This window comes from Phyllobates terribilis, unplaced genomic scaffold, assembly GCF_046119375.1.
Source record: "Phyllobates terribilis strain yellow unplaced genomic scaffold, ASM4611937v1 Scaffold_682__1_contigs__length_827410, whole genome shotgun sequence".
NCBI lineage: Eukaryota > Metazoa > Chordata > Amphibia > Anura > Dendrobatidae > Phyllobates > Phyllobates terribilis.
Window position 1 is genome coordinate 341,452 of NW_027363442.1, and position 26,157 is coordinate 367,608.

The following is a 26,157-nucleotide window of genomic DNA, read 5'->3' on the forward strand; positions in this document are numbered from 1 at the left end:
ACGGCCACTCTCCATCAAGTGCAATCCTTTTGCCTAGCTTCTGGTTTTAAAATCAATTTTAATAAGTGTAACATTTTAAGTGTTGGGGGGATGATTTTACGTGATGTACCAATTAATGTCTCCGAATCCATTTCCATTTTAGGTATATCATTCACTGAAAATAATGATGGTTATAATAGTTGGGAAACAGTTACACAGAAAGTAAATACGAAAATATGTATGTGGAACATGAGGAGACTTACAATGGAGGGTAAAGTATTGGTTTTAAAGATGGTGATTTTACCTCTTTTATTGTATCTTAGCATGGTTTTCCCCCCGCCTGTTAATGTTTTAAAAAAGATAACCAAAACCTGTTTTACCTTCTTTTGGAACTCAAAAATGGAAAAGCTGAAAAGAGAAATCGTGATGAAATCAAAAGTAAAAGGTGGTAAAGATTTTCCAGATTTTAATAGGTTTCTTTTAATCCATCTGTTCGTTTACTGTTTTAATGCCCTTTTTAAGAATCACTATTGGTCCTTTTTTATGCGTTTTAATACAGGATTTTTTATGAGAAAGTTTGGATGGTATGAAGTTAATATATCTGTGCCCCATGCTTTTAATTTGTCGACGCATTATGAGATTTTAAGGAAAATAGTGTCCGATTTTAATTTAGGGACTAAGAAAATAGAGGAATTAAGAAATAGTAAGAAACTAATTAAAGAAATACGTAAAAGTGAGGAAATATGTAATGTTGACAGATATGATGATGACAAATCTATGTCTATCTGGAAAATGATTAACGTTTTCTATCTTTTTAATGAACAGAGAGATCTGGCTTGGAGTTGCATGCACCGCTGTCTTCCTTGCCGGGCATTCCAATACAGAAGAGGATTTGTGAGGTCTGCCATCTGCCCAAGAGCCGGATGCCAAGAAGAGGAAACGGTGGAACATCTATTATGGACATGTAATTTTGCAAAGGATTTCTGGAGAAGACTGCTCCCCCTACTGGAAAGGGTGGCAGACCTCAAGGACTTTACATATAAAACTGTGCTATACGGACTTATGGAATGCCCCACAATGGACCAGTACACAATGGCTTGGAAGACAGTGAACTGCGCCAAGTCATCTCTCTGGAAAGCGCGCAACATTGCTATTTTTAAACAAGATGTTTTATCAGTGAATGATGTTTTAAGTTTATGTTTATGTGAAATGTATACTTATTATTTAATTGACAAAAAGAAGAATGTACATATTTCCAAAAAATGGCTTGTTGACCAATGGAACCTAATTATTTAAAATCTTTGTATTTTTTTGTTTTGTAAATTTCATTTGTCTTTTAACGTTTGGTATTTGTTAAATTATGCTTGTAATTTGTTAAAGTTTTAATAAACGGTTTTATCCCTCTGCAGGGGATAGCCAAATTAAAAAAAAAATCTGTTCTTATCAGTTTAATATCTGATACGTCCCCTATCTGGGGACCATATATTAAATGGATTTTTAGAACAGGGAGATGGAAAAAGAGCTTGCTCTGTCCACTCCACGCATTGACCTGGTATTGCAGTATCTCCAGGACCGGTGCACCCCTTCTTTAATGCAGTTTCTAAAATCAGAAAGTATTGAATTCAATGTTTTTTGTTCATTTTGCTTGTTTCTCGGATTTTGGGATGGACTCTTTGGCTTTGCTTTTCTTCTCCTCATTGGATTTTTCATGTTCAAAGTTGCAGAAGCCAGATGACAAGCTCATTTTGGTTCAACTTCAGCAACTGTGCATTGCATTGCCATGTAATGTAACGCAATGCTATCTTTCTAGCTCTCCCTCTTTACTTCCTTTTGGATAAACAGACATATTAGGCAAGCATTTTGGAGCTTTCACCTAAATAACTACAGGTGGTGAGATAAGCTGCACAATATAATTGACCTTTCAGTATATTGTTGCACACACACCATCTATTTAGCAAATGCCCTTGTTATCAACAGCAGCCTTTTAAACTCACCTGAGCTAACAGGTATGTGCGCTGGTTACTCTGCTGCGCTTAAAATTTCTTTTTTGGTTTGCTACAATGCCTTTTCTGAAACGTTGTCTCCCTCTGCTGGAACACTGACTTCTTTCAATTAATGCCTGCAGACTATAAAAGAGAACCCAACCCAAAAAGTTTGGTTGATTAGTCTGTGGCATTCTGTTAAACTGTTGCTTATGGCGGTCTCTGTGAGCTTCTCAGCGACATTCAGCCAGCCAGGTATCCTGCCTGCAGTAGATGGAATGTGGCAATGGAACGCTGGCTGCGCGTGTCATAATAGGCTCTGAGCCTTTATATACCTGCGCACAGCAGCAGCCACCTTCAGTCTGCTGCTGGACAGCCAGCAGCAGCAGGAGAGGTAAGTAATCAGCAGCCCTCCTGCTAAGGGTAGACAGCTGCTCGTTCCACCCCACCCCCCACCTTAATTGGTTCTCCTCCCTTCCAACGGTGTTGAGGCGGGTGGGAACAGCAGGGGGTGAGGGTGCTGTGTTTAAAGAGGTGGAGTTATGCAGATCTAAAACGCGTGGATTGCAGCAGCAGCAAGCCGAAAAGTGCAGGCATGTAAGGGATCTAGAGGTTGACAACATGTCTTCTTAACGGGAGTCCAGGAGCTCATCTCCACAAATGGACTCTTCAGGATCCTTGGGTGGCTCCGTAGTTCGAAACCAATTCTGGTTATCGCTTCTCGGCCTTTTGGCTACGATCAAGTGCTTTATTGCAGGAGATTGTGGTTGAAGGGCACTCGGGTACCCCTCTCCTTGGCCTGGCAGGATCGTCCACTTTGGTGGACTTAACCTGCTTGCTGCTATTAGGGAGAGGGCTTAGTCCCAGGGTAACGAGTTGCGATCCCCCAGCTTCCAGGTGTTTTTCGCTGCAAGAACACTGGGAGCGCAGATTGCAAGCGGCTGCAATTTGCAACCTTGTTGCCTTTTTCCATGGAGGTTGACCCTAACCTCGTGCCTCTTTATGCGAGGCTAAAAAACTCTATCCGAGTTCACTTCACGGCGGGTGGCTCGGATATGAGGAAATTAGGGTATGTAGTCCAGGACGTGCTCAGGAACCTTCTTGGCGTACAAAGGAATGAAATTCTCTCCATCCAGGATTATCCCAGAAGAGGTGACTATGACATCACATTCACCGGAGAAGGTATTTTTAGAGATGTACTAGAAAAGTTAAAAAAAGTTGAAAATAGTCCTGTTTTGAAAGGGATACAAATTGTTGAGCACGTCCTGGATGAGGTAAGACTGGTTATTGTAAAAATATTTTCGCCCTTTGTTTCTGCTCCAGAAGTAATGTCATTTCTAGCAATTTATTTTAAAAGTGTTAAATGTATTGGGAAGATATTAAACGAATATAACATATGGACATCTAAGTGGAAATTCCTTGTGAAGTGTACAAGAGATCCAAATACACCAGGTGGTATACGGCTCCCCCCTGCCCGTTTCAAAATTGGGCAAACAAATGGGGATTTCTTCTTTTCTGGGATGCCAGTATATTGCAGAAATTGTGGGCGCTATGGTCATTCAAAAGAAAACTGTCATGTATCATGTAGAAATTGTGCTAGTGAAGAACATGAGACAAAAGAATGCCCTAAGGAAAAGAAATGCAGTTTTTGCCAGACTCCAGGTCACTTTTATTTTTCTTGCCCTCACAGATTTCGGGAAGATGAGCAAAAGGGGAAGTCCAAGACGTCCGACCAAGGACCAAAAGATCAGACCACCCCTCAGGAGGAGGAACAACAACCTGGAGCCTCTGGAGACAATAAGGGCGTACCAAATAGTGAAGTGTCTCCAGAGTCTATGACAGGTAAAATACCAAATCCCAAAACCTGGCTGCAGGACCTGCGGGAGTCCAAAAGGAGGGCTGAGAAGGAGCAGAAGGGCACTACTGGTAAGGTCAAAAGGGACCGGCAAAAGGCCGACACAGAAGCCCATGCCCAGTCTGGGTCTCCTAGTGCTGAGGGCGCTGAGTGGATAAAGGTGGGTCCTAAGAAAAAGAAAAAGGGTGGTTTGGAGGAGGCAGCAGGAGGTGAACAGATGGACACTTCTCCAGAAGGGGACGTGGACGCTGGACCCTCAGGGGTTTCGGTCTCCGCTGCTACAGGTGGGGACCGGGATCTTGCTGCCTCTGAAGAGTCAGAGGCTCTGCCTTGTGCGCAACCTCCTCCTTTAGGACGACCTTCTACAGGTCAAACAGGGGCGTCGGAACCCCTCGGGGACCCACCTGATGAGGAACTGCATGGCCAGCCAATGGAGACCCAGCGGGTTCTGCCAGCCAGCCCTCCGAGCTATGCCAGTGTAGCGTCGGGTTTATATAAATGTGGTAATCTTTCCTCCTCCACGGAGACTCTCGTGACGATACTATCAGATGAGGAGGGAGGCGCAAGCCCAGTGGTCTGATCAGGTTCATCGGACAGGTAAATCCGTTGCTCTTAGTTACCTAAGTAAAATTTCTACATTTTCTAATGATGGCTGAACTCAAAGGTATTTCCCTCAACGTGAGAGGCATAAAATCTAACACGAGAAGAACTGCTCTTTTTAATTTTTTTACGTGTTTTACTGCATCTGTATTTTTTCTGCAAGAATGTAATATCCCACATGAAATGTCATATCAAAAATATAAAGATGAGTGGAAGTGTGGGCCATCTGTCTGGTCCGGATCGAATGCTGCAGGATCAGCGGGTGTAGCCATACTTTTTAAAGGGAACGTTTTAATTGATTTTATTCAGGAAATTTTACCAGGTCGTATTTTATTAGTGAAAGCTTTTATTGATGGTATTAGATGGCAGTTTTTAAATTTTTATGGATCCCCAGAGAAAAATGAAAGAGCCGAAATGCTTGATCTTTTACCATTATTTATTAATAACTCTGAACCTTTTATCTTAGCAGGGGATTTTAATTGTGTTTTAAAAGGTGAAAACCGGCGCTCCAGCTCTGTAAGCAGGAACTACGATAAAACCTCAGGTATGCTACATGATATAGTCAAAGATGCTAAATTGATAGACATATATAAAGAGTGTCATAGTGACAGCCCAGAGGACGCCGGTTTCACTTGGAGCAATGCTAATTGTAGCTCTAGGATTGATTTTATTTTTGGTTCAGATAAAACAATACCTGCCAAATGTGAAGTTTTAACTAATATATTTTCAGACCATAAACTTTTATCCTTTACCATAAAAGTAAATGACAACAAAAAATGTGGTAAGAAAAGCTGGAAAATGAACGTATCCCTTTTAACCGACCCGCAGATTTTATCAGATTTTATTGAGTTTTATAGGAAATGTAGAAAAGGGAAAAAAACAAATGAGACTATGAGTGTATGGTGGGATAGAATGAAAGTAAAAATAAAAGACTTTTTTATTAAAAAGAGTATATGTAGAGCCAAAGAAAAATATGAAGAATATAGAATTTTAAATACCCGCCTACAAACATTATTTAAGCTCAGAGACAATGGGATAGATGTACAACTTGATATTTCAAACTTAAAAGAAGAGATTTCAAAATGGCTAGAACAAAAAGGAAAAGAGATAATTTTTCGTTCTAGAGTACAACATATAGAAGAAAATGAAAAGTGTTCCAGATATTTTTTTAGGAAAAATAAAAAAGAAAAAGTGATAATTGACCATATAGATGGTGAGAATAATATAAAAAATATGCTGGGTAAAGTTGAGGTTTTTTTTTCTAATCTTTTTAATGGAAAAAATATAGATAATAAATTAATGGATGATTCGCTGCAAGGACTAACAGCTGTTTTAGATCCCGCATCCCAAGAGTTTTTATCCCAAGTTTTAACGGAACAAGAAGTGTTAAAAACTATTAAAAGTTTTAAAACTGGAAAGGTCCCTGGTCCTGATGGCATCCCAATAGAATTTTATGTATGTTTTTATGATATTTTAAAAGATGATTTGTTTTATTTGTTTACTGAGGTTTTTAATAATAAGGTTTTATTAAATTCCTGGAAGAAAGGTGAAGTCTCCCTCCTATACAAAAAAGGTGATAAATCAAAATTAGAAAACTGGAGACCAATAACACTTTTAAATTGTGACTATAAAATAATGGCTAAAATGTGTGCAAATCGTCTAAAAGAAGTCATCAGCAAAGTTATTCATTCTAATCAAGTGTGTGGGGTGCCGGGGCGCAGTATATGGGACAATCTGAATTTAGTGAAAGACTGTATTGAGGATGTGAAAGACAGAAAGGGGAAAATGGCGATTTTATCTATTGATTTTGAAAAAGCATTTGACCGTGTCTCACACTTTTATCTTTTTAAAGTTTTAGAGAAAATGGGCATACCAGAAGGGTTTTTACTATCGCTTAAAGCATTTTACAAGGATTGTACAAGTAAGATTTTAGTGAATGGTTTTAAGACACAAGAGGTATTTTTACGGTCAGGGGTGAAACAGGGATGCCCTCTGTCCCCCCTGCTGTTTATCTGTGCACTGGAACCAATGTTATGTGCAATACGCCAAAATAAACAGATATGCGGTGTCCCTCTGCCTGGAAGCGGTGGTTTGGAGGCCAAGGTTGTAGGCTACATGGATGACGTGGCGGTCTTGTGTACAGATGCACCATCACTTACGGCCACTCTCCATCAAGTGCAATCCTTTTGTCTAGCTTCTGGTTTTAAAATCAATTTTAATAAGTGTAACATTTTAAGTATTGGGGGGATGATTTTACGTGATGTACCAATTAATGTCTCCGAATCCATTTCCATTTTAGGTATATCATTCACTGAAAATAATGATGGTTATAATAGTTGGGAAACAGTTACACAGAAAGTAAATACGAAAATATGTATGTGGAACATGAGGAGACTTACAATGGAGGGTAAAGTATTGGTTTTAAAGATGGTGATTTTACCTCTTTTATTGTATCTTAGCATGGTTTTCCCCCCGCCTGTTAATGTTTTAAAAAAGATAACCAAAACCTGTTTTACCTTCTTTTGGAACTCAAAAATGGAAAAGCTGAAAAGAGAAATCGTGATGAAATCAAAAGTAAAAGGTGGTAAAGATTTTCCAGATTTTAATAGGTTTCTTTTAATCCATCTGTTCGTTTACTGTTTTAATGCCCTTTTTAAGAATCACTATTGGTCCTTTTTTATGCGTTTTAATACAGGATTTTTTATGAGAAAGTTTGGATGGTATGAAGTTAATATATCTGTGCCCCATGCTTTTAATTTGTCGACGCATTATGAGATTTTAAGGAAAATAGTGTCCGATTTTAATTTAGGGACTAAGAAAATAGAGGAATTAAGAAATAGTAAGAAACTAATTAAAGAAATACGTAAAAGTGAGGAAATATGTAATGTTGACAGATATGATGATGACAAATCTATGTCTATCTGGAAAATGATTAACGTTTTTTATCTTTTTAATGAACAGAGAGATCTGGCTTGGAGTTGCATGCACCGCTGTCTTCCTTGCCGGGCATTCCAATACAGAAGAGGATTTGTGAGGTCTGCCATCTGCCCAAGAGCCGGATGCCAAGACGAGGAAACGGTGGAACATCTATTATGGACATGTAATTTTGCAAAGGATTTCTGGAGAAGACTGCTCCCCCTACTGGAAAGGGTGGCAGACCTCAAGGACTTTACATATAAAACTGTGCTATACGGACTTATGGAATGCCCCACAATGGACCAGTACACAATGGCTTGGAAGACAGTGAACTGCGCCAAGTCATCTCTCTGGAAAGCGCGCAACATTGCTATTTTTAAACAAGATGTTTTATCAGTGAATGATGTTTTAAGTTTATGTTTATGTGAAATGTATACTTATTATTTAATTGACAAAAAGAAGAATGTACATATTTCCAAAAAATGGCTTGTTGACCAATGGAACCTAATTATTTAAAATCTTTGTATTTTTTTGTTTTGTAAATTTCATTTGTCTTTTAACGTTTGGTATTTGTGTAATTATGCTTGTAATTTGTTAAAGTTTTAATAAACGGTTTTATCCCTCTGCAGGGGATAGCCAAATAAAAAAAAAAAATGTTCTTATCAGTTTAATATCTGATACGTCCCCTATCTGGGGACCATATATTAAATGGATTTTTAGAACAGGGAGATGGAAAAAGAGCTTGCTCTGTCCACTCCACGCATTGACCTGGTATTGCAGTATCTCCAGGACCGGTGCACCCCTTCTTTAATGCAGTTTCTAAAATCAGAAAGTATTGAATTCAATGTTTTTTGTTCATTTTGCTTGTTTGTCGGATTTTGGGATGGACTCTTTGGCTTTGCTTTTCTTCTCCTCATTGGATTTTTCATGTTCAAAGTTGCAGAAGCCAGATGACAAGCTCATTTTGGTTCAACTTCAGCAACTGTGCATTGCATTGCCATGTAATGTAACGCAATGCTATCTTTCTAGCTCTCCCTCTTTACTTCCTTTTGGATAAACAGACATATTAGGCAAGCATTTTGGAGCTTTCACCTAAATAACTACAGGTGGTGAGATAAGCTGCACAATATAATTGACCTTTCAGTATATTGTTGCACACACACCATCTATTTAGCAAATGCCCTTGTTATCAACAGCAGCCTTTTAAACTCACCTGAGCTAACAGGTATGTGCGCTGGTTACTCTGCTGCGCTTAAAATTTCTTTTTTGGTTTGCTACAATGCCTTTTCTGAAACGTTGTCTCCCTCTGCTGGAACACTGACTTCTTTCAATTAATGCCTGCAGACTATAAAAGAGAACCCAACCCAAAAAGTTTGGTTGATTAGTCTGTGGCATTCTGTTAAACTGTTGCTTATGGCGGTCTCTGTGAGCTTCTCAGCGACATTCAGCCAGCCAGGTATCCTGCCTGCAGTAGATGGAATGTGGCAATGGAACGCTGGCTGCGCGTGTCATAATAGGCTCTGAGCCTTTATATACCTGCGCACAGCAGCAGCCACCTTCAGTCTGCTGCTGGACAGCCAGCAGCAGCAGGAGAGGTAAGTAATCAGCAGCCCTCCTGCTAAGGGTAGACAGCTGCTCGTTCCACCCCCCCCCCCGCCTTAATTGGTTCTCCTCCCTTCCAACGGTGTTGAGGCGGGTGGGAACAGCAGGGGGTGAGGGTGCTGTGTTTAAAGAGGTGGAGTTATGCAGATCTAAAACGCGTGGATTGCAGCAGCAGCAAGCCGAAAAGTGCAGGCATGTAAGGGATCTAGAGGTTGACAACATGTCTTCTTAACGGGAGTCCAGGAGCTCATCTCCACAAATGGACTCTTCAGGATCCTTGGGTGGCTCCGTAGTTCGAAACCAATTCTGGTTATCGCTTCTCGGCCTTTTGGCTACGATCAAGTGCTTTATTGCAGGAGATTGTGGTTGAAGGGCACTCGGGTACCCCTCTCCTTGGCCTGGCAGGATCGTCCACTTTGGTGGACTTAACCTGCTTGCTGCTATTAGGGAGAGGGCTTAGTCCCAGGGTAACGAGTTGCGATCCCCCAGCTTCCAGGTGTTTTTCGCTGCAAGAACACTGGGAGCGCAGATTGCAAGCGGCTGCAATTTGCAACCTTGTTGCCTTTTTCCATGGAGGTTGACCCTAACCTCGTGCCTCTTTATGCGAGGCTAAAAAACTCTATCCGAGTTCACTTCACGGCGGGTGGCTCGGATATGAGGAAATTAGGGTATGTAGTCCAGGACGTGCTCAGGAACCTTCTTGGCGTACAAAGGAATGAAATTCTCTCCATCCAGGATTATCCCAGAAGAGGTGACTATGACATCACATTCACCGGAGAAGGTATTTTTAGAGATGTACTAGAAAAGTTAAAAAAAGTTGAAAATAGTCCTGTTTTGAAAGGGATACAAATTGTTGAGCACGTCCTGGATGAGGTAAGACTGGTTATTGTAAAAATATTTTCGCCCTTTGTTTCTGCTCCAGAAGTAATGTCATTTCTAGCAATTTATTTTAAAAGTGTTAAATGTATTGGGAAGATATTAAACGAATATAACATATGGACATCTAAGTGGAAATTCCTTGTGAAGTGTACAAGAGATCCAAATACACCAGGTGGTATACGGCTCCCCCCTGCCCGTTTCAAAATTGGGCAAACAAATGGGGATTTCTTCTTTTCTGGGATGCCTGTATATTGCAGAAATTGTGGGCGCTATGGTCATTCAAAAGAAAACTGTCATGTATCATGTAGAAATTGTGCTAGTGAAGAACATGAGACAAAAGAATGCCCTAAGGAAAAGAAATGCAGTTTTTGCCAGACTCCAGGTCACTTTTATTTTTCTTGCCCTCACAGATTTCGGGAAGATGAGCAAAAGGGGAAGTCCAAGACGTCCGACCAAGGACCAAAAGATCAGACCACCCCTCAGGAGGAGGAACAACAACCTGGAGCCTCTGGAGACAATAAGGGCGTACCAAATAGTGAAGTGTCTCCAGAGTCTATGACAGGTAAAATACCAAATCCCAAAACCTGGCTGCAGGACCTGCGGGAGTCCAAAAGGAGGGCTGAGAAGGAGCAGAAGGGCACTACTGGTAAGGTCAAAAGGGACCGGCAAAAGGCCGACACAGAAGCCCATGCCCAGTCTGGGTCTCCTAGTGCTGAGGGCGCTGAGTGGATAAAGGTGGGTCCTAAGAAAAAGAAAACGGGTGGTTCGGAGGAGGCAGCAGGAGGTGAACAGATGGACACTTCTCCAGAAGGGGACGTGGACGCTGGACCCTCAGGGGTTTCGGTCTCCGCTGCTACAGGTGGGGACCGGGATCTTGCTGCCTCTGAAGAGTCAGAGGCTCTGCCTTGTGCGCAACCTCCTCCTTTAGGACGACCTTCTACAGGTCAAACAGGGGCGTCGGAACCCCTCGGGGACCCACCTGATGAGGAACTGCATGGCCAGCCAATGGAGACCCAGCGGGTTCTGCCAGCCAGCCCTCCGAGCTATGCCAGTGTAGCGTCGGGTTTATATAAATGTGGTAATCTTTCCTCCTCCACGGAGACTCTCGTGACGATACTATCAGATGAGGAGGGAGGCGCAAGCCCAGTGGTCTGATCAGGTTCATCGGACAGGTAAATCCGTTGCTCTTAGTTACCTAAGTAAAATTTCTACATTTTCTAATGATGGCTGAACTCAAAGGTATTTCCCTCAACGTGAGAGGCATAAAATCTAACACGAGAAGAACTGCTCTTTTTAATTTTTTTACGTGTTTTACTGCATCTGTATTTTTTCTGCAAGAATGTAATATCCCACATGAAATGTCATATCAAAAATATAAAGATGAGTGGAAGTGTGGGCCATCTGTCTGGTCCGGATCGAATGCTGCAGGATCAGCGGGTGTAGCCATACTTTTTAAAGGGAACGTTTTAATTGATTTTATTCAGGAAATTTTACCAGGTCGTATTTTATTAGTGAAAGCTTTTATTGATGGTATTAGATGGCAGTTTTTAAATTTTTATGGATCCCCAGAGAAAAATGAAAGAGCCGAAATGCTTGATCTTTTACCATTATTTATTAATAACTCTGAACCTTTTATCTTAGCAGGGGATTTTAATTGTGTTTTAAAAGGTGAAAACCGGCGCTCCAGCTCTGTAAGCAGGAACTACGATAAAACCTCAGGTATGCTACATGATATAGTCAAAGATGCTAAATTGATAGACATATATAAAGAGTGTCATAGTGACAGCCCAGAGGACGCCGGTTTCACTTGGAGCAATGCTAATTGTAGCTCTAGGATTGATTTTATTTTTGGTTCAGATAAAACAATACCTGCCAAATGTGAAGTTTTAACTAATATATTTTCAGACCATAAACTTTTATCCTTTACCATAAAAGTAAATGACAACAAAAAATGTGGTAAGAAAAGCTGGAAAATGAACGTATCCCTTTTAACCGACCCGCAGATTTTATCAGATTTTATTGAGTTTTATAGGAAATGTAGAAAAGGGAAAAAAACAAATGAGACTATGAGTGTATGGTGGGATAGAATGAAAGTAAAAATAAAAGACTTTTTTATTAAAAAGAGTATATGTAGAGCCAAAGAAAAATATGAAGAATATAGAATTTTAAATACCCGCCTACAAACATTATTTAAGCTCAGAGACAATGGGATAGATGTACAACTTGATATTTCAAACTTAAAAGAAGAGATTTCAAAATGGCTAGAACAAAAAGGAAAAGAGATAATTTTTCGTTCTAGAGTACAACATATAGAAGAAAATGAAAAGTGTTCCAGATATTTTTTTAGGAAAAATAAAAAAGAAAAAGTGATAATTGACCATATAGATGGTGAGAATAATATAAAAAATATGCTGGGTAAAGTTGAGGTTTTTTTTTCTAATCTTTTTAATGGAAAAAATATAGATAATAAATTAATGGATGATTCGCTGCAAGGACTAACAGCTGTTTTAGATCCCGCATCCCAAGAGTTTTTATCCCAAGTTTTAACGGAACAAGAAGTGTTAAAAACTATTAAAAGTTTTAAAACTGGAAAGGTCCCTGGTCCTGACGGCATCCCAATAGAATTTTATGTATGTTTTTATGATATTTTAAAAGATGATTTGTTTTATTTGTTTACTGAGGTTTTTAATAATAAGGTTTTATTAAATTCCTGGAAGAAAGGTGAAGTCTCCCTCCTATACAAAAAAGGCGATAAATCAAAATTAGAAAACTGGAGACCAATAACACTTTTAAATTGTGACTATAAAATAATGGCTAAAATTTGTGCAAATCGTCTAAAAGAAGTCATCAGCAAAGTTATTCATTCTAATCAAGTGTGTGGGGTGCCGGGGCGCAGTATATGGGACAATCTGAATTTAGTGAAAGACTGTATTGAGGATGTGAAAGACAGAAAGGGGAAAATAGCGATTTTATCTATTAATTTTGAAAAAGCATTTGACCGTGTCTCACACTTTTATCTTTTTAAAGTTTTAGAGAAAATGGGCATACCAGAAGGGTTTTTACTATCGCTTAAAGCATTTTACAAGGATTGTACAAGTAAGATTTTAGTGAATGGTTTTAAGACATAAGAGGTATTTTTACGGTCAGGGGTGAAACAGGGATGCCCTCTGTCCCCACTACTGTTTATCTGTGCACTGGAACCAATGTTATGTGCAATACGCCAAAATAAACAGATATGCGGTGTCCCTCTGCCTGGAAGCGGTGGTTTGGAGGCCAAGGTTGTAGGCTACATGGATGACGTGGCGGTCTTGTGTACAGATGCACCATCACTTACGGCCACTCTCCATCAAGTGCAATCCTTTTGTCTAGCTTCTGGTTTTAAAATCAATTTTAATAAGTGTAACATTTTAAGTGTTGGGGGGATGATTTTACGTGATGTACCAATTAATGTCTCCGAATCCATTTCCATTTTAGGTATATCATTCACTGAAAATAATGATGGTTATAATAGTTGGGAAACAGTTACACAGAAAATAAATACGAAAATATGTATGTGGAACATGAGGAGACTTACAATGGAGGGTAAAGTATTGGTTTTAAAGATGGTGATTTTACCTCTTTTATTGTATCTTAGCATGGTTTTCCCCCCGCCTGTTAATGTTTTAAAAAAGATAACCAAAACCTGTTTTACCTTCTTTTGGAACTCAAAAATGGAAAAGCTGAAAAGAGAAATCGTGATGAAATCAAAAGTAAAAGGTGGTAAAGATTTTCCAGATTTTAATAGGTTTCTTTTAATCCATCTGTTCGTTTACTGTTTTAATGCCCTTTTTAAGAATCACTATTGGTCCTTTTTTATGCGTTTTAATACAGGATTTTTTATGAGAAAGTTTGGATGGTATGAAGTTAATATATCTGTGCCCCATGCTTTTAATTTGTCGACGCATTATGAGATTTTAAGGAAAATAGTGTCCGATTTTAATTTAGGGACTAAGAAAATAGAGGAATTAAGAAATAGTAAGAAACTAATTAAAGAAATACGTAAAAGTGAGGAAATATGTAATGTTGACAGATATGATGATGACAAATCTATGTCTATCTGGAAAATGATTAACGTTTTTTATCTTTTTAATGAACAGAGAGATCTGGCTTGGAGTTGCATGCACCGCTGTCTTCCTTGCCGGGCATTCCAATACAGAAGAGGATTTGTGAGGTCTGCCATCTGCCCAAGAGCCGGATGCCAAGACGAGGAAACGGTGGAACATCTATTATGGACATGTAATTTTGCAAAGGATTTCTGGAGAAGACTGCTCCCCCTACTGGAAAGGGTGGCAGACCTCAAGGACTTTACATATAAAACTGTGCTATACGGACTTATGGAATGCCCCACAATGGACCAGTACACAATGGCTTGGAAGACAGTGAACTGCGCCAAGTCATCTCTCTGGAAAGCGCGCAACATTGCTATTTTTAAACAAGATGTTTTATCAGTGAATGATGTTTTAAGTTTATGTTTATGTGAAATGTATACTTATTATTTAATTGACAAAAAGAAGAATGTACATATTTCCAAAAAATGGCTTGTTGACCAATGGAACCTAATTATTTAAAATCTTTGTATTTTTTTGTTTTGTAAATTTCATTTGTCTTTTAACGTTTGGTATTTGTTTAATTATGCTTGTAATTTGTTAAAGTTTTAATAAACGGTTTTATCCCTCTGCAGGGGATAGCCAAATTAAAAAAAAAAATCTGTTCTTATCAGTTTAATATCTGATACGTCCCCTATCTGGGGACCATATATTAAATGGATTTTTAGAACAGGGAGATGGAAAAAGAGCTTGCTCTGTCCACTCCACGCATTGACCTGGTATTGCAGTATCTCCAGGACCGGTGCACCCCTTCTTTAATGCAGTTTCTAAAATCAGAAAGTATTGAATTCAATGTTTTTTGTTCATTTTGCTTGTTTGTCGGATTTTGGGATGGACTCTTTGGCTTTGCTTTTCTTCTCCTCATTGGATTTTTCATGTTCAAAGTTGCAGAAGCCAGATGACAAGCTCATTTTGGTTCAACTTCAGCAACTGTGCATTGCATTGCCATGTAATGTAACGCAATGCTATCTTTCTAGCTCTCCCTCTTTACTTCCTTTTGGATAAACAGACATATTAGGCAAGCATTTTGGAGCTTTCACCTAAATAACTACAGGTGGTGAGATAAGCTGCACAATATAATTGACCTTTCAGTATATTGTTGCACACACACCATCTATTTAGCAAATGCCCTTGTTATCAACAGCAGCCTTTTAAACTCACCTGAGCTAACAGGTATGTGCGCTGGTTACTCTGCTGCGCTTAAAATTTCTTTTTTGGTTTGCTACAATGCCTTTTCTGAAACGTTGTCTCCCTCTGCTGGAACACTGACTTCTTTCAATTAATGCCTGCAGACTATAAAAGAGAACCCAACCCAAAAAGTTTGGTTGATTAGTCTGTGGCATTCTGTTAAACTGTTGCTTATGGCGGTCTCTGTGAGCTTCTCAGCGACATTCAGCCAGCCAGGTATCCTGCCTGCAGTAGATGGAATGTGGCAATGGAACGCTGGCTGCGCGTGTCATAATAGGCTCTGAGCCTTTATATACCTGCGCACAGCAGCAGCCACCTTCAGTCTGCTGCTGGACAGCCAGCAGCAGTAGGAGAGGTAAGTAATCAGCAGCCCTCCTGCTAAGGGTAGACAGCTGCTCGTTCCACCCCACCCCCCGCCTTAATTGGTTCTCCTCCCTTCCAACGGTGTTGAGGCGGGTGGGAACAGCAGGGGGTGAGGGTGCTGTGTTTAAAGAGGTGGAGTTATGCAGATCTAAAACGCGTGGATTGCAGCAGCAGCAAGCCGAAAAGTGCAGGCATGTAAGGGATCTAGAGGTTGACAACATGTCTTCTTAACGGGAGTCCAGGAGCTCATCTCCACAAATGGACTCTTCAGGATCCTTGGGTGGCTCCGTAGTTCGAAACCAATTCTGGTTATCGCTTCTCGGCCTTTTGGCTAAGATCAAGTGTAGTATCTGTTCTTATCAGTTTAATATCTGATACGTCCCCTATCTGGGGACCATATATTAAATGGATTTTTAGAACAGGGAGATGGAAAAAGAGCTTGCTCTGTCCACTCCACGCATTGACCTGGTATTGCAGTATCTCCAGGACCGGTGCACCCCTTCTTTAATGCAGTTTCTAAAATCAGAAAGTATTGAATTCAATGTTTTTTGTTCATTTTGCTTGTTTGTCGGATTTTGGGATGGACTCTTTGGCTTTGCTTTTCTTCTCCTCATTGGATTTTTCATGTTCAAAGTTGCAGAAGCCAGATGACAAGCTCATTTTGGTTCAACTTCAGCAACTGTGCATTGCATTGCCATGTAATGTGATGCAATGCTATCTTTCTAGCTCTCCCTCTTTACTTCCTTTTGGATAAACAGACATATTAGGCAAGCATTTTGGAGCTTTCACCTAAATAACTACAGGTGGTGAGATAAGCTGCACAATATAATTGACCTTTCAGTATATTGTTGCACACACACCATCTATTTAGCAAATGCCCTTGTTATCAACAGCAGCCTTTTAAACTCACCTGAGCTAACAGGTATGTGCGCTGGTTACTCTGCTGCGCTTAAAACTTCTTTTTTGGTTTGCTACAATGCCTTTTCTGAAACGTTGTCTCCCTCTGCTGGAACACTGACTTCTTTCAATTAATGCCTGCAGACTATAAAAGAGAACCCAACCCAAAAAGTTTGGTTGATTAGTCTGTGGCATTCTGTTAAACTGTTGCTTATGGCGGTCTCTGTGAGCTTCTCAGCGACATTCAGCCAGCCAGGTATCCTGCCTGCAGTAGATGGAATGTGGCAATGGAACGCTGGCTGCGCGTGTCATAATAGGCTCTGAGCCTTTATATACCTGCGCACAGCAGCAGCCACCTTCAGTCTGCTGCTGGACAGCCAGCAGCAGCAGGAGAGGTAAGTAATCAGCAGCCCTCCTGCTAAGGGTAGACAGCTGCTCGTTCCACCCCCCCCCCGCCTTAATTGGTTCTCCTCCCTTCCAACGGTGTTGAGGCGGGTGGGAACAGCAGGGGGTGAGGGTGCTGTGTTTAAAGAGGTGGAGTTATGCAGATCTAAAACGCGTGGATTGCAGCAGCAGCAAGCCGAAAAGTGCAGGCATGTAAGGGATCTAGAGGTTGACAACATGTCTTCTTAACGGGAGTCCAGGAGCTCATCTCCACAAATGGACTCTTCAGGATCCTTGGGTGGCTCCGTAGTTCGAAACCAATTCTGGTTATCGCTTCTCGGCCTTTTGGCTACGATCAAGTGCTTTATTGCAGGAGATTGTGGTTGAAGGGCACTCGGGTACCCCTCTCCTTGGCCTGGCAGGATCGTCCACTTTGGTGGACTTAACCTGCTTGCTGCTATTAGGGAGAGGGCTTAGTCCCAGGGTAACGAGTTGCGATCCCCCAGCTTCCAGGTGTTTTTCGCTGCAAGAACACTGGGAGCGCAGATTGCAAGCGGCTGCAATTTGCAACCTTGTTGCCTTTTTCCATGGAGGTTGACCCTAACCTCGTGCCTCTTTATGCGAGGCTAAAAAACTCTATCCGAGTTCACTTCACGGCGGGTGGCTCGGATATGAGGAAATTAGGGTATGTAGTCCAGGACGTGCTCAGGAACCTTCTTGGCGTACAAAGGAATGAAATTCTCTCCATCCAGGATTATCCCAGAAGAGGTGACTATGACATCACATTCACCGGAGAAGGTATTTTTAGAGATGTACTAGAAAAGTTAAAAAAAGTTGAAAATAGTCCTGTTTTGAAAGGGATACAAATTGTTGAGCACGTCCTGGATGAGGTAAGACTGGTTATTGTAAAAATATTTTCGCCCTTTGTTTCTGCTCCAGAAGTAATGTCATTTCTAGCAATTTATTTTAAAAGTGTTAAATGTATTGGGAAGATATTAAACGAATATAACATATGGACATCTAAGTGGAAATTCCTTGTGAAGTGTACAAGAGATCCAAATACACCAGGTGGTATACGGCTCCCCCCTGCCCGTTTCAAAATTGGGCAAACAAATGGGGATTTCTTCTTTTCTGGGATGCCAGTATATTGCAGAAATTGTGGGCGCTATGGTCATTCAAAAGAAAACTGTCATGTATCATGTAGAAATTGTGCTAGTGAAGAACATGAGACAAAAGAATGCCCTAAGGAAAAGAAATGCAGTTTTTGCCAGACTCCAGGTCACTTTTATTTTTCTTGCCCTCACAGATTTCGGGAAGATGAGCAAAAGGGGAAGTCCAAGACGTCCGACCAAGGACCAAAAGATCAGACCACCCCTCAGGAGGAGGAACAACAACCTGGAGCCTCTGGAGACAATAAGGGCGTACCAAATAGTGAAGTGTCTCCAGAGTCTATGACAGGTAAAATACCAAATCCCAAAACCTGGCTGCAGGACCTGCGGGAGTCCAAAAGGAGGGCTGAGAAGGAGCAGAAGGGCACTACTGGTAAGGTCAAAAGGGACCGGCAAAAGGCCGACACAGAAGCCCATGCCCAGTCTGGGTCTCCTAGTGCTGAGGGCGCTGAGTGGATAAAGGTGGGTCCTAAGAAAAAGAAAACGGGTGGTTCGGAGGAGGCAGCAGGAGGTGAACAGATGGACACTTCTCCAGAAGGGGACGTGGACGCTGGACCCTCAGGGGTTTCGGTCTCCGCTGCTACAGGTGGGGACCGGGATCTTGCTGCCTCTGAAGAGTCAGAGGCTCTGCCTTGTGCGCAACCTCCTCCTTTAGGACGACCTTCTACAGGTCAAACAGGGGCGTCGGAACCCCTCGGGGACCCACCTGATGAGGAACTGCATGGCCAGCCAATGGAGACCCAGCGGGTTCTGCCAGCCAGCCCTCCGAGCTATGCCAGTGTAGCGTCGGGTTTATATAAATGTGGTAATCTTTCCTCCTCCACGGAGACTCTCGTGACGATACTATCAGATGAGGAGGGAGGCGCAAGCCCAGTGGTCTGATCAGGTTCATCGGACAGGTAAATCCGTTGCTCTTAGTTACCTAAGTAAAATTTCTACATTTTCTAATGATGGCTGAACTCAAAGGTATTTCCCTCAACGTGAGAGGCATAAAATCTAACACGAGAAGAACTGCTCTTTTTAATTTTTTTACGTGTTTTACTGCATCTGTATTTTTTCTGCAAGAATGTAATATCCCACATGAAATGTCATATCAAAAATATAAAGATGAGTGGAAGTGTGGGCCATCTGTCTGGTCCGGATCGAATGCTGCAGGATCAGCGGGTGTAGCCATACTTTTTAAAGGGAACGTTTTAATTGATTTTATTCAGGAAATTTTACCAGGTCGTATTTTATTAGTGAAAGCTTTTATTGATGGTATTAGATGGCAGTTTTTAAATTTTTATGGATCCCCAGAGAAAAATGAAAGAGCCGAAATGCTTGATCTTTTACCATTATTTATTAATAACTCTGAACCTTTTATCTTAGCAGGGGATTTTAATTGTGTTTTAAAAGGTGAAAACCGGCGCTCCAGCTCTGTAAGCAGGAACTACGATAAAACCTCAGGTATGCTACATGATATAGTCAAAGATGCTAAATTGATAGACATATATAAAGAGTGTCATAGTGACAGCCCAGAGGACGCCGGTTTCACTTGGAGCAATGCTAATTGTAGCTCTAGGATTGATTTTATTTTTGGTTCAGATAAAACAATACCTGCCAAATGTGAAGTTTTAACTAATATATTTTCAGACCATAAACTTTTATCCTTTACCATAAAAGTAAATGACAACAAAAAATGTGGTAAGAAAAGCTGGAAAATGAACGTATCCCTTTTAACCGACCCGCAGATTTTATCAGATTTTATTGAGTTTTATAGGAAATGTAGAAAAGGGAAAAAAACAAATGAGACTATGAGTGTATGGTGGGATAGAATGAAAGTAAAAATAAAAGACTTTTTTATTAAAAAGAGTATATGTAGAGCCAAAGAAAAATATGAAGAATATAGAATTTTAAATACCCGCCTACAAACATTATTTAAGCTCAGAGACAATGGGATAGATGTACAACTTGATATTTCAAACTTAAAAGAAGAGATTTCAAAATGGCTAGAACAAAAAGGAAAAGAGATAATTTTTCGTTCTAGAGTACAACATATAGAAGAAAATGAAAAGTGTTCCAGATATTTTTTTAGGAAAAATAAAAAAGAAAAAGTGATAATTGACCATATAGATGGTGAGAATAATATAAAAAATATGCTGGGTAAAGTTGAGTTTTTTTTTTCTAATCTTTTTAATGGAAAAAATATAGATAATAAATTAATGGATGATTCGCTGCAAGGACTAACAGCTGTTTTAGATCCCGCATCCCAAGAGTTTTTATCCCAAGTTTTAACGGAACAAGAAGTGTTAAAAACTATTAAAAGTTTTAAAACTGGAAAGGTCCCTGGTCCTGACGGCATCCCAATAGAATTTTATGTATGTTTTTATGATATTTTAAAAGATGATTTGTTTTATTTGTTTACTGAGGTTTTTAATAATAAGGTTTTATTAAATTCCTGGAAGAAAGGTGAAGTCTCCCTCCTATACAAAAAAGGCGATAAATCAAAATTAGAAAACTGGAGACCAATAACACTTTTAAATTGTGACTATAAAATAATGGCTAAAATTTGTGCAAATCGTCTAAAAGAAGTCATCAGCAAAGTTATTCATTCTAATCAAGTGTGTGGGGTGCCGGGGCGCAGTATATGGGACAATCTGAATTTAGTGAAAGACTGTATTGAGGATGTGAAAGACAGAAAGGGGAAAATAGCGATTTTATCTATTGATTTTGAAAAAGCATTTGACCGTGTCTCACACTTTTATCTTTTTAAAGTTTTAGAGAAAATGGGCATACCAGAAGGGTTTTTACTATCGCTTAAAGCATTTTACAAGGATTGTACAAGTAAGATTTTAGTGAATGGTTTTAAGACACAAGAGGTATTTTTACGGTCAGGGGTGAAACAGGGATGCCCTCTGTCCCCCCTACTGTTTATCTGTGCACTGAAACCAATGTTATGTGCAATACGCCAAAATAAACAGATATGCGGTGTCCCTCTGCCTGGAAGCGGTGGTTTGGAGGCCAAGGTTGTAGGCTACATGGATGACGTGGCGGTCTTGTGTACAGATGCACCATCACTTACGGCCACTCTCCATCAAGTGCAATCCTTTTGTCTAGCTTCTGGTTTTAAAATCAATTTTAATAAGTGTAACATTTTAAGTATTGGGGGGATGATTTTACGTGATGTACCAATTAATGTCTCCGAATCCATTTCCATTTTAGGTATATCATTCACTGAAAATAATGATGGTTATAATAGTTGGGAAACAGTTACACAGAAAATAAATACGAAAATATGTATGTGGAACATGAGGAGACTTACAATGGAGGGTAAAGTATTGGTTTTAAAGATGGTGATTTTACCTCTTTTATTGTATCTTAGCATGGTTTTCCCCCCGCCTGTTAATGTTTTAAAAAAGATAACCAAAACCTGTTTTACCTTCTTTTGGAACTCAAAAATGGAAAAGCTGAAAAGAGAAATCGTGATGAAATCAAAAGTAAAAGGTGGTAAAGATTTTCCAGATTTTAATAGGTTTCTTTTAATCCATCTGTTCGTTTACTGTTTTAATGCCCTTTTTAAGAATCACTATTGGTCCTTTTTTATGCGTTTTAATACAGGATTTTTTATGAGAAAGTTTGGATGGTATGAAGTTAATATATCTGTGCCCCATGCTTTTAATTTGTCGACGCATTATGAGATTTTAAGGAAAATAGTGTCCGATTTTAATTTAGGGACTAAGAAAATAGAGGAATTAAGAAATAGTAAGAAACTAATTAAAGAAATACGTAAAAGTGAGGAAATATGTAATGTTGACAGATATGATGATGACAAATCTATGTCTATCTGGAAAATGATTAACGTTTTTTATCTTTTTAATGAACAGAGAGATCTGGCTTGGAGTTGCATGCACCGCTGTCTTCCTTGCCGGGCATTCCAATACAGAAGAGGATTTGTGAGGTCTGCCATCTGCCCAAGAGCCGGATGCCAAGACGAGGAAACGGTGGAACATCTATTATGGTGGACATGTAATTTTGCAAAGGATTTCTGGAGAAGACTGCTCCCCCTACTGGAAAGGGTGGCAGACCTCAAGGACTTTACATATAAAACTGTGCTATACGGACTTATGGAATGCCCCACAATGGACCAGTACACAATGGCTTGGAAGACAGTGAACTGCGCCAAGTCATCTCTCTGGAAAGCGCGCAACATTGCTATTTTTAAACAAGATGTTTTATCAGTGAATGATGTTTTAAGTTTATGTTTATGTGAAATGTATACTTATTATTTAATTGACAAAAAGAAGAATGTACATATTTCCAAAAAATGGCTTGTTGACCAATGGAACCTAATTATTTAAAATCTTTGTATTTTTTTGTTTTGTAAATTTCATTTGTCTTTTAACGTTTGGTATTTGTTTAATTATGCTTGTAATTTGTTAAAGTTTTAATAAACGGTTTTATCCCTCTGCAGGGGATAGCCAAATTAAAAAAAAAAATCTGTTCTTATCAGTTTAATATCTGATACGTCCCCTATCTGGGGACCATATATTAAATGGATTTTTAGAACAGGGAGATGGAAAAAGAGCTTGCTCTGTCCACTCCACGCATTGACCTGGTATTGCAGTATCTCCAGGACCGGTGCACCCCTTCTTTAATGCAGTTTCTAAAATCAGAAAGTATTGAATTCAATGTTTTTTGTTCATTTTGCTTGTTTGTCGGATTTTGGGATGGACTCTTTGGCTTTGCTTTTCTTCTCCTCATTGGATTTTTCATGTTCAAAGTTGCAGAAGCCAGATGACAAGCTCATTTTGGTTCAACTTCAGCAACTGTGCATTGCATTGCCATGTAATGTAACGCAATGCTATCTTTCTAGCTCTCCCTCTTTACTTCCTTTTGGATAAACAGACATATTAGGCAAGCATTTTGGAGCTTTCACCTAAATAACTACAGGTGGTGAGATAAGCTGCACAATATAATTGACCTTTCAGTATATTGTTGCACACACACCATCTATTTAGCAAATGCCCTTGTTATCAACAGCAGCCTTTTAAACTCACCTGAGCTAACAGGTATGTGCGCTGGTTACTCTGCTGCGCTTAAAATTTCTTTTTTGGTTTGCTACAATGCCTTTTCTGAAACGTTGTCTCCCTCTGCTGGAACACTGACTTCTTTCAATTAATGCCTGCAGACTATAAAAGAGAACCCAACCCAAAAAGTTTGGTTGATTAGTCTGTGGCATTCTGTTAAACTGTTGCTTATGGCGGTCTCTGTGAGCTTCTCAGCGACATTCAGCCAGCCAGGTATCCTGCCTGCAGTAGATGGAATGTGGCAATGGAACGCTGGCTGCGCGTGTCATAATAGGCTCTGAGCCTTTATATACCTGCGCACAGCAGCAGCCACCTTCAGTCTGCTGCTGGACAGCCAGCAGCAGCAGGAGAGGTAAGTAATCAGCAGCCCTCCTGCTAAGGGTAGACAGCTGCTCGTTCCACCCCACCCCCCGCCTTAATTGGTTCTCCTCCCTTCCAACGGTGTTGAGGCGGGTGGGAACAGCAGGGGGTGAGGGTGCTGTGTTTAAAGAGGTGGAGTTATGCAGATCTAAAACGCGTGGATTGCAGCAGCAGCAAGCCGAAAAGTGCAGGCATGTAAGGGATCTAGAGGTTGACAACATGTCTTCTTAACGGGAGTCCAGGAGCTCATCTCCACAAATGGACTCTTCAGGATCCTTGGGTGGCTCCGTAGTTCGAAACCAATTCTGGTTATCGCTTCTCGGCCTTTTGGCTAAGATCAAGTGTAGTATCTGTTCTTATCAGTTTAATATCTGATACGTCCCCTATCTGGGGACCATATATTAAATGGATTTTTAGAACAGGGAGATGGAAAAAGAGCTTGCTCTGTCCACTCCACGCATTGACCTGGTATTGCAGTATCTCCAGGACCGGTGCACCCCTTCTTTAATGCAGTTTCTAAAATCAGAAAGTATTGAATTCAATGTTTTTTGTTCATTTTGCTTGTTTGTCGGATTTTGGGATGGACTCTTTGGCTTTGCTTTTCTTCTCCTCATTGGATTTTTCATGTTCAAAGTTGCAGAAGCCAGATGACAAGCTCATTTTGGTTCAACTTCAGCAACTGTGCATTGCATTGCCATGTAATGTAACGCAATGCTATCTTTCTAGCTCTCCCTCTTTACTTCCTTTTGGATAAACAGACATATTAGGCAAGCATTTTGGAGCTTTCACCTAAATAACTACAGGTGGTGAGATAAGCTGCACAATATAATTGACCTTTCAGTATATTGTTGCACACACACCATCTATTTAGCAAATGCCCTTGTTATCAACAGCAGCCTTTTAAACTCACCTGAGCTAACAGGTATGTGCGCTGGTTACTCTGCTGCGCTTAAAATTTCTTTTTTGGTTTGCTACAATGCCTTTTCTGAAACGTTGTCTCCCTCTGCTGGAACACTGACTTCTTTCAATTAATGCCTGCAGACTATAAAAGAGAACCCAACCCAAAAAGTTTGGTTGATTAGTCTGTGGCATTCTGTTAAACTGTTGCTTATGGCGGTCTCTGTGAGCTTCTCAGCGACATTCAGCCAGCCAGGTATCCTGCCTGCAGTAGATGGAATGTGGCAATGGAACGCTAGCTGCGCGTGTCATAATAGGCTCTGAGCCTTTATATACCTGCGCACAGCAGCAGCCACCTTCAGTCTGCTGCTGGACAGCCAGCAGCAGCAGGAGAGGTAAGTAATCAGCAGCCCTCCTGCTAAGGGTAGACAGCTGCTCGTTCCACCCCACCCCCCGCCTTAATTGGTTCTCCTCCCTTCCAACGGTGTTGAGGCGGGTGGGAACAGCAGGGGGTGAGGGTGCTGTGTTTAAAGAGGTGGAGTTATGCAGATCTAAAACGCGTGGATTGCAGCAGCAGCAAGCCGAAAAGTGCAGGCATGTAAGGGATCTAGAGGTTGACAACATGTCTTCTTAACGGGAGTCCAGGAGCTCATCTCCACAAATGGACTCTTCAGGATCCTTGGGTGGCTCCGTAGTTCGAAACCAATTCTGGTTATCGCTTCTCGGCCTTTTGGCTAAGATCAAGTGTAGTATCTGTTCTTATCAGTTTAATATCTGATACGTCCCCTATCTGGGGACCATATATTAAATGGATTTTTAGAACAGGGAGATGGAAAAAGAGCTTGCTCTGTCCACTCCACGCATTGACCTGGTATTGCAGTATCTCCAGGACCGGTGCACCCCTTCTTTAATGCAGTTTCTAAAATCAGAAAGTATTGAATTCAATGTTTTTTGTTCATTTTGCTTGTTTGTCGGATTTTGGGATGGACTCTTTGGCTTTGCTTTTCTTCTCCTCATTGGATTTTTCATGTTCAAAGTTGCAGAAGCCAGATGACAAGCTCATTTTGGTTCAACTTCAGCAACTGTGCATTGCATTGCCATGTAATGTAACGCAATGCTATCTTTCTAGCTCTCCCTCTTTACTTCCTTTTGGATAAACAGACATATTAGGCAAGCATTTTGGAGCTTTCACCTAAATAACTACAGGTGGTGAGATAAGCTGCACAATATAATTGACCTTTCAGTATATTGTTGCACACACACCATCTATTTAGCAAATGCCCTTGTTATCAACAGCAGCCTTTTAAACTCACCTGAGCTAACAGGTATGTGCGCTGGTTACTCTGCTGCGCTTAAAATTTCTTTTTTGGTTTGCTACAATGCCTTTTCTGAAACATTGTCTCCCTCTGCTGGAACACTGACTTCTTTCAATTAATGCCTGCAGACTATAAAAGAGAACCCAACCCAAAAAGTTTGGTTGATTAGTCTGTGGCATTCTGTTAAACTGTTGCTTATGGCGGTCTCTGTGAGCTTCTCAGCGACATTCAGCCAGCCAGGTATCCTGCCTGCAGTAGATGGAATGTGGCAATGGAACGCTGGCTGCGCGTGTCATAATAGGCTCTGAGCCTTTATATACCTGCGCACAGCAGCAGCCACCTTCAGTCTGCTGCTGGACAGCCAGCAGCAGCAGGAGAGGTAAGTAATCAGCAGCCCTCCTGCTAAGGGTAGACAGCTGCTCGTTCCACCCCACCCCCCGCCTTAATTGGTTCTCCTCCCTTCCAACGGTGTTGAGGCGGGTGGGAACAGCAGGGGGTGAGGGTGCTGTGTTTAAAGAGGTGGAGTTATGCAGATCTAAAACGCGTGGATTGCAGCAGC

General features: G+C 40.7%; 7 non-coding genes across 7 annotated transcripts; all 7 read left to right on the top strand.

Annotated features, from left to right (window-relative positions):
- The first annotated feature begins 1,376 nt into the window (after positions 1–1,376).
- LOC141235745 (U2 spliceosomal RNA) lies at positions 1,377–1,565 on the top strand. Its single transcript, XR_012301511.1, has one exon. It is a non-coding gene; the product is annotated as a U2 spliceosomal RNA (small nuclear RNA).
- Positions 1,566–7,949: 6,384 nt separating this feature from the next.
- On the top strand, positions 7,950–8,137 carry LOC141235785 (U2 spliceosomal RNA). The gene has a single exon (XR_012301541.1). It is a non-coding gene; the product is annotated as a U2 spliceosomal RNA (small nuclear RNA).
- Positions 8,138–14,521: 6,384 nt separating this feature from the next.
- LOC141235756 (U2 spliceosomal RNA) lies at positions 14,522–14,711 on the top strand. Its single transcript, XR_012301518.1, has one exon. It is a non-coding gene; the product is annotated as a U2 spliceosomal RNA (small nuclear RNA).
- A 1,109-nt stretch (positions 14,712–15,820) lies between these two features.
- LOC141235824 (U2 spliceosomal RNA) lies at positions 15,821–16,011 on the top strand. The gene has a single exon (XR_012301556.1). It is a non-coding gene; the product is annotated as a U2 spliceosomal RNA (small nuclear RNA).
- A 6,386-nt stretch (positions 16,012–22,397) lies between these two features.
- LOC141235757 (U2 spliceosomal RNA) lies at positions 22,398–22,587 on the top strand. Its single transcript, XR_012301519.1, has one exon. It is a non-coding gene; the product is annotated as a U2 spliceosomal RNA (small nuclear RNA).
- A 1,109-nt stretch (positions 22,588–23,696) lies between these two features.
- LOC141235825 (U2 spliceosomal RNA) lies at positions 23,697–23,887 on the top strand. Its single transcript, XR_012301557.1, has one exon. It is a non-coding gene; the product is annotated as a U2 spliceosomal RNA (small nuclear RNA).
- A 1,109-nt stretch (positions 23,888–24,996) lies between these two features.
- LOC141235826 (U2 spliceosomal RNA) lies at positions 24,997–25,187 on the top strand. Its single transcript, XR_012301558.1, has one exon. It is a non-coding gene; the product is annotated as a U2 spliceosomal RNA (small nuclear RNA).
- Positions 25,188–26,157: the final 970 nt, after the last annotated feature.